The sequence below is a fragment of the Thunnus thynnus genome, chromosome 5 (genome assembly GCF_963924715.1).
Source record: "Thunnus thynnus chromosome 5, fThuThy2.1, whole genome shotgun sequence".
Classification (NCBI taxonomy): domain Eukaryota; kingdom Metazoa; phylum Chordata; class Actinopteri; order Scombriformes; family Scombridae; genus Thunnus; species Thunnus thynnus.
Genome location: NC_089521.1, coordinates 14,446,204 through 14,461,293, shown reverse-complemented (window position 1 = coordinate 14,461,293; position 15,090 = coordinate 14,446,204). Strand labels below are relative to the sequence as shown.

General features: G+C 41.2%; 1 protein-coding gene across 3 annotated transcripts in view; it reads right to left on the bottom strand.

Moving 5' to 3' along the window:
* Positions 1-15,090, bottom strand: part of LOC137182847 (zinc finger protein 469) — a 198,436-nt gene that overhangs the window by 52,077 nt on the left and 131,269 nt on the right. The window contains exon 1 of one of the 3 annotated variants that reach the window (XM_067589380.1): positions 13,271-13,404. The exons of the other annotated variants lie outside the window; for them this stretch is intronic. The gene's annotated coding sequence lies outside the window, so the exon portion shown is untranslated. Of the gene's footprint in view, positions 1-13,270; positions 13,405-15,090 lie in introns of those variants that run through there. 3 annotated transcript variants of the gene reach the window in all.

Genomic DNA, 15,090 nt, shown 5'->3' with positions numbered 1-15,090 from the left:
GACCAACACAATGACACTAAGCCTCACTGGAGGCAAGCACTGGTACGCATCTGAGAACAGTGGAGTGATGCAACAAAGCCTTTCATCTGATGTGAGCGAGTACTTTGTGCACCTTTTCGCAGTTATAAACCATTCCAATAAAAACAGAGTGGCCCTCATCACTGACAGGTGGAATTATGAGCAACAAGTACTGCTTGACTCGGTGCCACCGGCCATTGATATTATGTAATAGTCATATATCTATGTCTTGTCTCTCTGAGGCTCCTGTCTATGTTACTATATAGCGTAGTGACATTTTTGTGTGTCAGTTTTGCTCAGTTATGGGTGAGAGAGAGAGCAGATGGGCCAGTGTTTACTCGTAGTGTGTGCAATCACACCTTTAAATTCCTCTGAGCAGCAGTGAGAGAGGTTGCAGTCACTTGTGCCTGCCTCTGCTCCTTACCAGTGGAAACCGCAAGCCTTGGCAAGCTGTAGCCACACCAAAAGCCAGCTCCTCTCGTCTAACTATAGATTTCATGGCCTCCAGCAATGTGCACTCACACAACAACCAGGCACTAGTTTGACTGTGTCCTTAAATCAGTCATAGAATTGTTCAAATGCTAACATAAACTAAAAGAATATCCTTAATATTTTACAATACAGATCAGATCTTATCATCTTCTCACATCTTTGTTTAGAGTGTATTTTGGTCTCCTAACAATACACATACACAAAGCCACAGAGATAGCAGGAAACAGGACAAAGAAAGAGAGAGAGAAAGAGTCTAAAACTTCTGGATTCTCCTCCAAAGACGCTGCCCCTGAGTATAAAATCCGAGCCCAACAATAACAAAGAAACACTTTTGATCCGCTGTATGAAAGGACTGCTACAAAGCAGGACAGACCAGGGGTTCATGTGCTCACCGTGGTCACGGTGACAGATCTGCCGACCACTCCTTGCCCATCTGGGCTGCCGGTGGCGCTCTGCCTGCTCTCTGAGGACAGCGAGTTCAGCCCAGTAATTTAGTTCAGATGAGGTAAAGCAATATTTCCAGATTAATACGAGCCATATTCCTTTAGAACTGTCCTTTCTTTCTTCTTCTCCTTCCTGCATTTTTTTTACATCTTACATATCCAAAAAACGTCTGGCTGAGGATGAAAGGAAGAAGTTAAAAAAAAAAAGAGAGAAAAAGACAGACACACAGAGAGGGAAGATGGACAAGTTTTATGTTTTGTGAGGCAGACACGCCAGTAGCAGTATGACACTTTATTACATTTCTTTTGATCATTTAATAAAACCACGAATAATCCAACTTCATTGAACAGCTGATTTGATAAGACGAGGGGAAATGTGTAATTTGCTCCTTCAGTGGTTAGTTTCATGTTATGTACAGAGTGGACAGATTTACACACTCTTGCTCATTAATTCATCATTTTTATATCACCAAGTGTTGTTCAATAAGTTAAATAAACCCCTCAGTAGCACTCTGTTGCTACTAGGGAGATGCTCTGAATCCTAAATTACCTGGAACTGATTCAACCATCTGTGCAGTACATGTTAAAAGATGCTCCATACAACCTCAAGCACTTTTCTTTTTCAACCATTATAAAGATAATACTCCTGATCACAAAATGTTTCTGGGTTTTTCAAGAACTTAATATAAACTGCATCATATCTTATTGGAATAAGATTTCTCCAGCTGTGATTAGTCTGGCTTGGCAACAGTATCAGTAGTTGGGATTCAGGAAGTCACAGCTGTCCCTGTCCTGCAGCTGCTGACTGAACATGTGACTGGCTGCATAATCAGCCCATCCTGATGATACACAGCTCTATAAATCTCTACAGCATATAGACAGCAATATCTAGCTAAATGGGAGCTGCCATTCAAGGTGCTGGCCTGCCCATCCGGAAGTCTTGCCCAAGGTCACTTTGAAATGAGGACAGGAGGAGCTAGGGGATCGATCCACCCACCCTGCGATTAGTGTAATGGACGACCAGATACCTCCTGAGCTGCCAGTATTTCTGATCAGTGTTCTGATAACGGTAAACAGAGTTAAGTTAGCAGGAAGAAGCTAAACCCATGGATTATCAGGCAGCTGGCTGGCTTTGTTGTTGGAGCAAAGCCAGCTGGACCAATAGCAACCTTGCATGCCGAGGCTTTCATCAGCTGGCCATTTTGTTAATGTACTTGGAAAATTGGAGATTAATCGGCTGTCTCCCAACAGTTACTGGAACAATACCTCAGATCTATAGTCCCTGCGCAGTGTTCCCCATAGTCTCCAATTGTATTGTGAAGGACGTTCCTTCATTTACTTCATGTACACAGGATAAGGCGAGGAGCCACTTTGGCTGTGGTTCTTGTATCCTCATAAGGGAAGCATGCTGATGGAGGAATGATGATGGATGTACAGCAATGGCACTCTCCAGGGCTGTGATTATTTTATGGTTTCCTTATCCTAAAGTAACCGTGGAGTGTCACAGTGTTCCTGCCTCGTAAGCAAGACCTCTGGCTGGATGCCACCCTCTAACCAATTCTGCTGATCATTGCTGGGCAAATAATGAAACAAGAGTTTAACTCCCGCTTCTGCTGCTGTGTTTCTGATGTTTTTTCTGGAATCTCCCCCATCCATCTGCCACACTGCATGACTGTGATGTCATGACTGGGCTTTTTCATTGGCCGGGCTCTGTTCATCCACAGTGCTTGAATGGTACAAATGAACAGCGGGTTAGAAAGAGAACATGAAATTAGTGGTGACTCATCTCTGGCCACCATGTTATTATATCATTTCTTCACCAGCAATGATTTCAATCGATCTAAAGTTCCATGAAATCAAACCAAAAAAGCCAAAAATATGTGTCTGTATCCGAAAGATGGAAAAGATGATTTTTTTATGACCACATTTCTTTCACATTCTATAGATCTTAGACAATTTCAAATGGGTACAAAAGGTAGTACATGCAGACCAGCTTCACACGTGCAAGATCTTTCACATAATACAATGTCTCTTTAACTAACAACCAAAAGTTGATCACCCTCTGCTCTCAAAGGCATTATTTCTACAAACCTGTAATTTGTGTCATCAAAAACACAACGAGGAAATTTCATAGTTATAAAGAAGCACTGACCAAGTGCAAAATAATGTGGAAAACTACTGTTTTACAACACCATTTGGTTAGTTTTATGGAGGTGGAGGAAAGAGAATTTCTTTGAATGTTGAACCTTCAGAGAGCGGCTAAAGTTCATAGGTCACACTTACATCTACAAATCACATCAGAGCATCACTATAGCAATGCCCTGTCACTATTATCATTGTCACTATGAGAGGAGAGAAGAGGAGAGGAGAGAAAAGGTGATATTGACTTCATTTATTTCAATCTCATGCGCCAATACAACACATATAAAGCACTTCTATGGCCTATGCAGATGTTGAGCCAATGCATATGTGTTATAAAGCACATTTCAGTGGACAGTTGAGAGACTGAATAGCATGAGACGTGACATCATAACGGACACTGCCATCGCAGCCTCGGGCGATGGCAAGGGACACACACCAACTTTATAGCAAAACTGTTCTAAACTGACTTTGCAAGTCTCCAGCCCATCTGTACAACACTGGAACACCCAACTCATCCACACATTCCCCTGCTTGAGCTTGACTTTAACCTTAGTGACCTGTAACTGTGTGTCTGTGTGTGTGTGTGCCCTGCGTATTTGCACATCCACTGTTCCTAGTGTAGTGGAGGGCCAAGGGACCACACCAGAAGAACAGAAGAACTTTGCCTTTATAAACAACTTTTAAATCAGCCATTGCCTAGCTGCAGTATTTTTCCAACAGATTCCAAGCCAATAGTAGGGAGCTATAATTAACGGATGTTAATTATAGCTGCTGTGACAGTAGCATATTTAAAAGATTGTGTAACTGTTCTACCAAGTTGCACTTAATTGTCTACATGCAAGGCAAGTTGTTAATTACATTTGCAGCAGTCTATCAACATCGCAATTCCCCACTGGAGAAATGGTTTCCAATACACTTTCTTGCATGTCCCAAATCGATCAAGTGTCTTGGTCAACCCATTGTGTGTGATTTTAACAACTTTTGTATATCCTTCTGTATATGTGCTGAATGTATAATCTGGATCTGTATGATGCATGAGCTGCACATTTCTGTTGAGGTAGCTAGCCAGTGCACGTTTAGCCTGGCGGAATGCAGCCTTGCATTGCTGAGCACGGCTGAGATTTATGTGACTGCTGTGGGGCGTGCATGTGGCTAACAGATGGTGGCATCCTGCTCCTCTTTCCTCCCTCGGCACATCACTGCTTACTCAATCCCCCCTCCCCCCCCTCCCTCCTTATCCCTATCTGTTGTTCTTTTCTTCACTTGTATCTGTCACCGTTCTCTGTCACTTCAGTGTGTTGAACTTTAATTCAACACTCCCATGGTTAGTTGTAGTTATCAGTGTAGACTTGCTATTGCTCACTCTGTTATCAACACTGGACTCATCCCCCATATCGCCACTCTCACCACACTCCATAATATCCATTCAACACCACTTTAATGGACACTCAGCACTATCTAAGCTAAAACAACACAAACACAAAGTCTTTTTTGGGCTTGAGGCACTCCATCTCCACACACATGTTTAACGCACACAAGCACAAACAAGCACACACACACGCCTGTCAGTCTTTCTCCCTGATGTGCCTACTGTAGAAGTGATACTTCTACAGTAGGTTTTGAGCAGTGGTGGAAGAAGTATTAAGTAAAAGTACAAATACAGCAATGTAAGAATACTCCATTACAAGTAAAACTCCCACATGAAAAATTCTACTTAAGTGAAAGTACATAAGTATCAGCAGCAAAATGTAGTTGAAGTATTGCAATAAAAGTAGTGGTTTCATCCCTCTGAGTGATTATTATTATATATGTTATAATTATATTAGATTATTAATACTGAAGCATCAGTGTGAGAGCAGCATGTTACTGTTGTAGCTGCTGGAGGTGTAGCTAGTTTAACTACTTTATGTACAGTTAATTAGTTTAGTCCAGTGGTTCCCAACCTAGGGGTCGGGCCCTTCCAAAAGGTCACCAGATAAATCTGAGAGGTCATGAGATGATTAATGGGAGAGGAAAGAAGAAAAAAAAAGTTCACAAATACACAAATCTGTTTTCAGTTTTTGGACTTTTTCTCTAATCTTTGATTTTTGGTGAAATATTGAATCATTTGAACATTTGCTGAAATGAAACCATGTGAGAACTTTAAAGGGAAAAATCACTGTTTGGTTGAGCTGTTAACAACTCATAGACATCTGAAATGTGACCCAACTACACACTGCTTTTTGTAAGACATCAAAAGCTAAAAAGGTTGGAAACCACCGGTTTCATCTTTAACAATGTGTTGTATTTTAAAAACTTGTTATATTATCCATTGTGTCAAACCCCATCTGAAAAGTAACTAAAGCTGTTTAATAAATGCAGTGGAGTAGAAAGTACAATATTTCACTCTGAAATGTAGTGGAGTGAAAGTATTAAGTAGCATCAAATGGAAATACTCAAGTAAAGTACAAGTACCTCAAAATTGTACTTAAGTACAGTACTTGAATAAATGTACTTAGGTACTTTCCACTACTGGTTTTGAGTATCAAACACTCACCTCATGGGGGCTTAAAAGGTGGCATAGGTGGCATCAAAATATTCATAGAAACTTGTCAAATCCCTCTTGCATCATAATTCACTTCTCTGTTGTCTCATCCATATCCTCAGCAAATTCCAAACAATCATTCTTTTACCAAAATATGGGTAAATACACTGTTTCCAAGTTGTACTTTGGCTCTTCGCTGTACTCTGAGGCTCTGCCTGAAGCTGTGGGAGATACTGGCTCTCATTAAAATGCTCATCAGCCACAATCACAATGCCAGTAATCACAATACCACTGGAAGCAACTGTGGTATACTTTTAAAATCTACAGTCTGTACACACCTAGCACTGACCATGTCTGACATGCACTTTATATGAAAAATAGATACCAAACAGTGACGGAGAAAAATACTCTGTGATGACCCTCTCCATCTGTTTTGCTCTTTTATCAAAACTCTCACATCAGACAGGATCGTCCTGAAGAACTTAAGCGAGCCTGCTGACTCTGATTTAGCTTCCCTCTTTTCACATCAGTTGCCAAATCCCAAAGATCTGTCACACATGCATATCATACAGTAAAAGAGACATGAAACTATTCCAGCATTGTACAGGTAGGAGTTTAGAAGTGGAAAAACTAAAATAAAATGTGTTTTTACAAAACAGGAAGCAAGAAGATTATCCATAGTGAATGTGCCCTTATAGTTAAGAATCAAGCCTTTCTTAAAATATCTTTTTTTTATAGCCACTAAGGTAGCACTGAGCCATACATGACTTGTCTGCCAATCAAAAAACCCATTCAGTGTAAAGACATCAAATTATATACCAACTAAAATGGCTATGTGGCACACAGAACCATTTACACAGCCATAAAACGCTGACCTATGGGAGCTCACTAAAGAACATTCACATAATCTAATAAAAATGCAGTCAGTACTGAGTGTTCCTTCCCACACACCTTGAGCTGGCATGAGTCTTACAGACCGTGTTTATGTGCAGACACAGATAAACACACAAACGCAATCAGAGAAAAACACAGCCATCGCCTACAGATGCAAGTGTTCCACTTGGCTAATCTAATCCGACTCTCAGAGTCTGGGAATGTACAGCTGTGTGGTTTTGTGACACACTGGGCACCCTGCCACGGGGAGTCACCTCAAGGTGTTCTAAGTTTGTGTGTGTGTGCGTGTGAGACATTCATCTAGTCCATGAGACCACAGAACTGCGACCACAAGGAGTTGATGACTTTTACTATTGTGACAAACACATACAGACACGCACGCACAGATAAACAGACACATGGACACAGACTTGCAACCACAAATCCACACACCCACACATTTACACACACAAATGGAAGGAAACTTGAGTCATGTTAGTCACTGAAGATGGTAACATCTGCGCATACCACGACATGTTCTTTTTAGGTCTCTGTCTCCTCCTCATAAATTCTTAATTAACGAACATAAGAAGAGAACAAAGTTTTAACAAAGAGGTATATAAAAAAAAGTTGTTTTCACTGTCATCTTTCATGCTGTATTTCTGCTTAATAAACACACTCCGAGTGTGACTTCACTGCTGGCAAGACCTCTCCCCCCACCTAACAAATGAAGAACTTAATTGCTAATTGAAACTAGGGATAGGAATTTATTTATTTTTATTTATTTTTATTTTTTATATTTATTTTATTTTTTGTGATTATTTATTAATTAATCAAAAGCAGAAGAAGATAAAACTTTCAGCAAACTCTCTTGCGTCCATACACTGTAAAAAAAATAATGGACGTAGCAACTGTGACATCAGCCATTGGTTTGTGGACTCCTGTTTTGAAGCCTCGAGTTAGACATTTTGACCATCGCTATCTTGTTTTTTTGGAGTCAGAAGTGACCATATTTGGACAAGAGGCTGGAGCTGACCCTAACGCTAGTGTTAGCTGCTAGCTTGGTTAGCATGGTGCATTTACAGTCCGTGGTTAACTGTGATATTGCTAATGCTAATTTTGGCTAGCGAAAAACAGGCTTAAAACAAAATGTACTTACCGGAAAAACTGATCAGCTGACTCCTTAGAGGGTCTTTTAATACGATCAAATGCTGAAGAAGACTTTTTAGGTGACCAAAATGTTACAATTAAATTTCATGAAACACACTGAAATAGCAACATCTACGCCTATACTCCTATTCTAATCTGAAGCATACCCTGCTTTATTGTCTATTTTACTCTAAATGGGACCAACATTTACAAAACATCATCCTGTATTAAAATAGATAAGAATAGAATAGAATAGAATAGAATAGAATAGAATAGAATAGAATAGAATAGAATACCTTAATTGTTACTGCACAGCTGTACAATGAAATTTAGTGCATCCCTGAGTGGGATGAAAGATAAACACAAGGGCAGAATCTTCAACAGATGAACACACACATAAGTAAGTATTGAGGAAGGCTTGAAGACTTTTAAACTAGCAATCGAGGCCATAAACACATTAGGAAACTCTTTACTGAGGTAATAAATCAAGTGAAGTAGTGTCATTTTCTCACAGACTTCAATACAATTGGACTTCTTTTTGGAGCCAATGGAGTCGCCCCCTGCTGGCCATTAGAGATAATGCAGGTTTAAGTCACTTCCGCATTGGCTTCACTTTTCAGACCCAGAGCTTCCTGCTTGTTGCCATCTCACTTTTTTTCAAAACTAGCTTACACTTTTTCAGGAGCTATGTGGGGTTCAATGCCTGTACAGTAGAAGCCTGGGCTCATACTCACCCTACAACTAACAGACAACCTGCTCTACCACCTGAGCAACATTCAACAACTAGCACAGGTGACATACACTGCCACACTTTATGTGGTCAAAGTGGCAAGGCTTACTGTCACAAATAAAAAACACATTTGTTAAGGGCAAGACTTCATCCAGCAGAGGTAGTACACTTGGTAACACAGTAAAACACAGTGGGAACCAGTTCTGTCAAATACTGGACACTCAATATATAGCAGCTTTTAGATTGTATGTGTGTGCCTGGGTACAGTGTGTGTGTGTGTGTGTCTCCACTGTGTGGGTATACATTACTGGTGTGTGTTAATGTCAGCCTTATCCTCTCTTGACATCCTTCCTTACCTTCCAGCTTGAAGGCGTTATCATCTGAATGAGTTTACATGTAAATCAGGTGAGGTGGTAGATGCAAGCTGTAGTCCAGCTTGTACCCATCTCTCCTCTCCACCCTGAGCTGGGTGGAGCTGCTGTATATTTTAACAATCAAAAATAATAAACACAGAACTGATACAAGAAGCATATTGGCTAAAGCTTCGGGAAGGAATTTAAGTACATTAAGTAAGTTATGGGCCTTCAAATGGAGCTAAAGTTCACAGCGGTTGTCAGGAGAATATTATCTCCACGCCCCCACCCCAGAGAAAGTGCTACAACTGATAGTTTAGTGCCTCAAGCTAAAAATCTGAGGTGCCTGCATACTTGAAAAAGCTATCATAACATACAACATAATATGCCGTATTTATATACTGAGTATTTATTACTTATAACTTATATTGCTGTATCCCTTTGTTTAAAAAAATGAAATAATGAATGGCCCTGAAACTAAATCATTGTTCAAAATCCGAGCATAGGAAAAGATAAACAAGACATTATTATTTATGCTTTGGACGGACATGGACAGAACGCATAAAACCAACCCTGACATTAGAGAGGAATTTTCCTTTTCAGTGGACAATTTTTTTTTCACTCGTTACTCACACTGTTACTCAACTGCTTTAAACCATTCCTCACCATGTGAATTAGTCAGAACATAAAAGGACAGAATCAAACTGGGTATCCCTTCAACAGTATTACCAGTGATCTATACTCTAAACCAAAGCAATGAGACATTAAACAACTCCAAACAAAGATTACTGGGGGAGATTTATGACAAGCTGAGTAAGAGCTCATGAGAGGAGATGGAAAGAAACTCAGGCCAGGTAGAAAAATCAACATTCTTCATACACATTAGTAAACTATAAACAGTAAACAAATAAAGAATGAGGGCATTAAGCTGTTCGTACAAATTGCTTCTTGCATGGATTTAGACAGCCAGAACCTGACTAAAACAAATGGATTCATGTCTTTTGCTCTAGTTGAGCAGAGGAAACACTTATTTGGGAGGAAATGCTGAGCTGCGGTCTATGTGAGACTTTGTGGTGTTTAGTAATAATTCGGCAGTATTCCAGCTATGTCTTTGGGCTCTGATCCCATTTGTTTCTTATTTCCTGTGCTTTACTAGATTGGCATTTATTTGGCCCACCAGAGAGTGATGCTCTGATGTTTGTCAGTGAGGAAAAAAGGTACAAACATCCAATGGTTGAGTGTCTTCTAAAACCTGCCACCCAGTGTCCTGTTCTTTACACCCAGTGAGCTAAATTGCCTACAGCTGTTTATCCTGCAAAACCCTGTTGTTATTGTAGGCCGATGCTTTTATACAGCCTTACCAACAGGGTGTTAAGTCTAAGCTATTAGCTGTGAAAAACTAATGAATGTAATATTTCACAATTTTTGATTGCTACTACTTCATATTCATTTATTGCTGTGTATGAAATTATTTATATTGTAAAAGGCCAGAACCTACCTGCAACATGGCACTTAGTGTACAATAATTTGTAGTGAGAAACTTAGCAGCAAGTACTTGCAAGCCTAGAACTTGCTGAATATTTTCTTGGTTCATTCCCATGCCATGGGGCAGATATGTCCACTTTATCTTATTTGAGTGAACCCATGGACATGGTCTGATTACAGCACTTTGACAGCACAGAGAAAATCCTACAAGAATCTTTGAGAAACACCCTCCATGTGTCTTTTGAAATGTTTTGCATGTCATGCATTTTAAGCTGAGGATTTATTCAGCGGTTGACAATTTTAATCCCTGAAGGCATATTGAGGTGTCCTATTGTTGAATGCATTGATAAATGCAGAGGAGCAAGTGAGGGCTTGCATGTGTTGAATTTTCCTACATGTGAGAATTCACTGTGTATCTTGCTCTGTGCATACATCTCTACAGGCAAATACAAATTCAAGAGGACTATATGTACTACACTTGGCAGAGATTTCTTGAAAATGACTTGCCTTTTAAATTAAAAACACATCAAATTTAAATTGGTAGTTTAAAAAAAAAAGGTTGTCATAGTGACTGCTAGAATACAGTACTGCAGTGGGTCGTTGGTTGAGCTGTGGTATTCGGTGAACTTCAGAGAGAAAAAAAAATGTAAGAAAGATGGTACCAAGCAGAGTAAAAGGGGACGTGAGCAAAAGAAGAGTGTTTCAGAGAAGCGGCCAGCTTCAGAGGTTGTAATTGACTAATGAAAACCATACCACTGCCACACCAGAACCACAGAGTCCATAAGGCAGGGGGGAGGGAGCATAACATAGACAGAGGAGAAACAGGAAGGGGAGAGGTAACATGAGGTAAAAAGTCTGCAGTGCTGATATGGTTTTCATTCCAGCAGCATTTACTGGGCCATTGAAGAGCTCTATGTACCAGGCCAAGACTGCTGTCATACAGCTGGACCAGGACTCTCTCTCGCCTCTTTGCTGTCTCTCTCTTCTGTCACACCCTTCTGTTTCCATCTGTCCAAACCTTTTCACTTATTGCCTGATGCTTTATTCTCTTGGCTTTCAATGACACCTTAAGCTTTCTGTTTCCCTCAGCTAATGTTTTCAACACACACTAACTTTATGTCTAACGTCCGTTCTATTGTTCTCAGTGGGATCTGCGTCTGGCACTTGCAGCTCACAACGTTGTACACCTGGATTTCTGAACTCACTGCCGCCTGCAATCTCATAAATCAATCAATTCTCCTATAAACTTTTCAGAGGAATACCTGGTTAGTCCCTTGATAATGGCCATATGACTGACTGACTGATTGCTGACTGATAGACAAATCTGGCAATTTGTTGTAATTTTGTTCTTGATGTTGTAATTGCGCTGCTAGTGTCATTCTTATCGAGTCAGCCTGCGTTGTGCCTGCAGGGGGTATAAAAGCTTAAGAAAGGCTTTTTATATGCATGGTTGAGAGTAGCTTTGCCCTTCGAAAAGAAAAACAAACATTAGAACCTGTATCACGTGACATCTTCTGCAGGACAACTTCATGCACGCAGACACAGAACCTTTTATTTATGTCATTGTGATTGCAAGAGATAAAACAACACGGTTTATAGCCTTGCTGGTGCTGCTCATTTTGTCATACACACACACACACACAACACTGACAGAAAGTATGTGATATACACACACATGACCAAAAAAGATAGCACTATTGGCAGCTGCTGGATTCATGTTGTTGATCGCTATGTTAACATCAGAAAACAAAGACTCCCCAGGCCAGATCCCTTACAGATATTCTAAGATTGTTGTCTCCTTCACTCAGACATTCTGATGGCACACCTGGCAAAATACAGCATTACACTCACAGGGGGAATGCCACACCTGGCAGCACTGAGGATGATTTTCCACCTTTTAAATGAGTGTGGTAGTTAGGCTGGCATAAGGAGGCAGACTGGCATGACTGAGCAGGTTCCACATGCAGGGCAGAAAGGATAAAGTGGGAGGGAGGGGAGAGGAAGTGGAGTGCCTGGTGGGAGGCAAGGGAACAGAGGCTGAGTGGGGGCAGAAGCAGCGCTGCAGAGGAATCTCAAACATTCCTCAGTGACCTCTATCGCTGCTCTACCTGAGCCCCACCCTAAGGTCCCTCAGCCACACCCTGGAAGCTCTTAGCTGTCACCGGTGGGCTGGAACCAAAGCAGGGTAACCACAATGCACACATAATCTCTCTGAGGGTGAAAGAGAAACAAAGACGGAAAAAGAAAAAAGGTGTGAGGTGTTAACATATTGTAACAGCAGGTAGAAGCAAAGGATAAACAGTGTTATAGCATGCATGTATAGGCAGGACAATAACACTACTGCAACTACTTCTTTTTGCATTTGAAAGTACACACTAGTACATGCACCCTCTTGCATCAATTTACTACATCTGTTTTCTGCTTCTCATCACTGTCATAACATCTGATGCGTGTTGCGAATACAAATCTTTTACAAAAGGAATCCAGCAATTTTAAATGTGACAGCAAAATACGCAGGCAGCCCATATTGTGACCAGATGAGTTCTTGATTCTCTGAGGTCTGTCCTTCACTTGGTGTCCACTGCTGACACAGCTGAACTATTCCCTGTTGTTTGCAGATCCCTCAGAAACCGAAATCAAAGCTAAATCAAAGAGAAACAAACACACGTGCAGATACATACATGTGCACCCATGTGCAGTGACTTTCACAATGCGTCTTTTGCTCCGCTTGACAGAGTGATTCATACACACACCAAACTGTAATCTTGGAAAGGCAAACCTGTCACACACGCTTCAAAGTCTGATCACTGACATGAGGATGGTTTACACACTGAAATATGAATAGCTGCCTTCATTGAGGTGGATTCGAGGGAAACTCCGCTCAAACAGATCCACTGCATGCAGCCACTTGCTCAATGATCTAATTCAACTATAGTCATGGTTGCACTCTCACCTACAGATACAGTATGTTAACATATAGGCACACAAATATACATGCACACAAATGCACACACTCATGCACAAAGAAAGCTCATAAACTGGCAAGATTTTCTCCCCTCACCTCACATTTGTGGGCTGCACACTGACTCCAAACTCCAATGTGTGAGGTGTGTGTCAGTCTCTCTTCTTCTTGATCTCTGTCTCCCTTTCTCTCACTCACTTCTCAACCTGTAGTCATCGCGTGGCTCTAGTTACACTCTACTGCAGTGAACTAAGGCAGAGGGAAAAAGGAGGAGGGAGGGAGGGATAGAGGGACAAATGAGTCCTGCCCAGACTGATGAGAGAGACTTGCAAAAATGCCCTCAGGAGAGAAAAGATTAGAACACTTCACTCCACTAAAAATTTAACTTTCTCACCACTGTGCTGTTTCCACTGATTTCTTTTTAACCAGGCTCTTTTCTCTTCTGTTCTTTTTTCCCAGCAGTTTAAAGTTTTCCTAAATCCACTTTTGCTTTCTTGAAGTTCTGCCAGTTCTGTCAGTAAACCAACTGCTCTTTCTTTTTTAATTCTTACGTTCTTTCTCTTTTTACCTCTTCCACTCACAAAACTTACGCTCCTCTAGTTCCCTCTCTCCATACAGAAGTCTGCTGCTCTTTATCTAAATTTGTCTGAATCCTCTCTCTCTCTCTCTCTCTGCCTCTCTCTCTCTCTCTCTCATACAAACATACACACACACACACAAACACACACTCACTATGCTTACAGTATGTGCCTTTCTATCCATATAGCTCTACCTCACTCTCATGTTCTGGTGTGCAGCTGTGTGATGAGGGAGACACACCTGCTGTTATTAAAGTGTGTGTGTGTGTGTGTGTGTGTGTGTGTGTGTGTGTGTGTGTGTGGAGGGGAGCTGGGGGTGAGGGGTGGGGTGGGGGTCTCACTGTAAGGCTAGAAGAGGAATCCTTTTGGAGTGTGCTATCCATACTGTTTCAACTGTCGTCTGGTTACAGGAACTGTTAAACTGAGACTATAAATCTATGGTCTACTGAAGGTATTTAATAGATAATTCTGAGAAACGCACAAGTCAGATCATGGATGCCTGACCGCCGCATGTGACATTGTGTAATATGGCCTTCCCAGCTGCAACACACTCACACACACACACACACACACACCTTTCACTTTAAGGTTTTAATAGCCTTGACACTGTCTTTCCAGAATGTGAGGAATGCACTGTGCTTACTGGGCTGCGAGTGTGTCCGTTAAAAGGCAAACCAACAGGGAATCTCCTCAAGGGTCATGACCTCGTTCAAAAAAAGGAAGAAAGTGCAAGAAAAAATAAAGAAATTAGCAAAATGCGGCTAAACTGTGAATTGATTGTTTAAGGCAAGCCATCAGACATAATCGAGAAGACAGCAACAGCCTGTCTTAATTCAGGGAAATATCTACATCATCTTTATTACCGCATATACTCACACACTAGAGAAAAAAGTGACAAGGTCAGGAGGAGAGGAGAATATCCAGTCCAGCTCTGTGGTCATCTAGTAACCTAATCAAGAGATAAACCAGAGCAGTGCTGACACCTGTCCACACCCCATGACCTTGACGTACAACAGCTTTCACAACACATCCCAGCCCTGAGGGAGATGAAAGATTTGTACAGATTACAGTAAAGAGTCATCCTGATGATCCCAATCATCAGTTTGGGCCTGGCTTTATCACCACACTTGGGATGTTTCAACAGTGAGGATCAGCCACACCATCAACAAGCCTAACTTTGATCAGACTTACTCCCCCTCCCCGGACACAAATAACTTTCCTGCTTTACTACCCCTTGCTTCATTTCTGACTCTCTGCCCGTCTCTCCTCTACTCCCTGGGAGATTAGTACTACTTGAATCAAAGTGATGGAGGTTATACAACAGCACAGCAGACCAGAGTG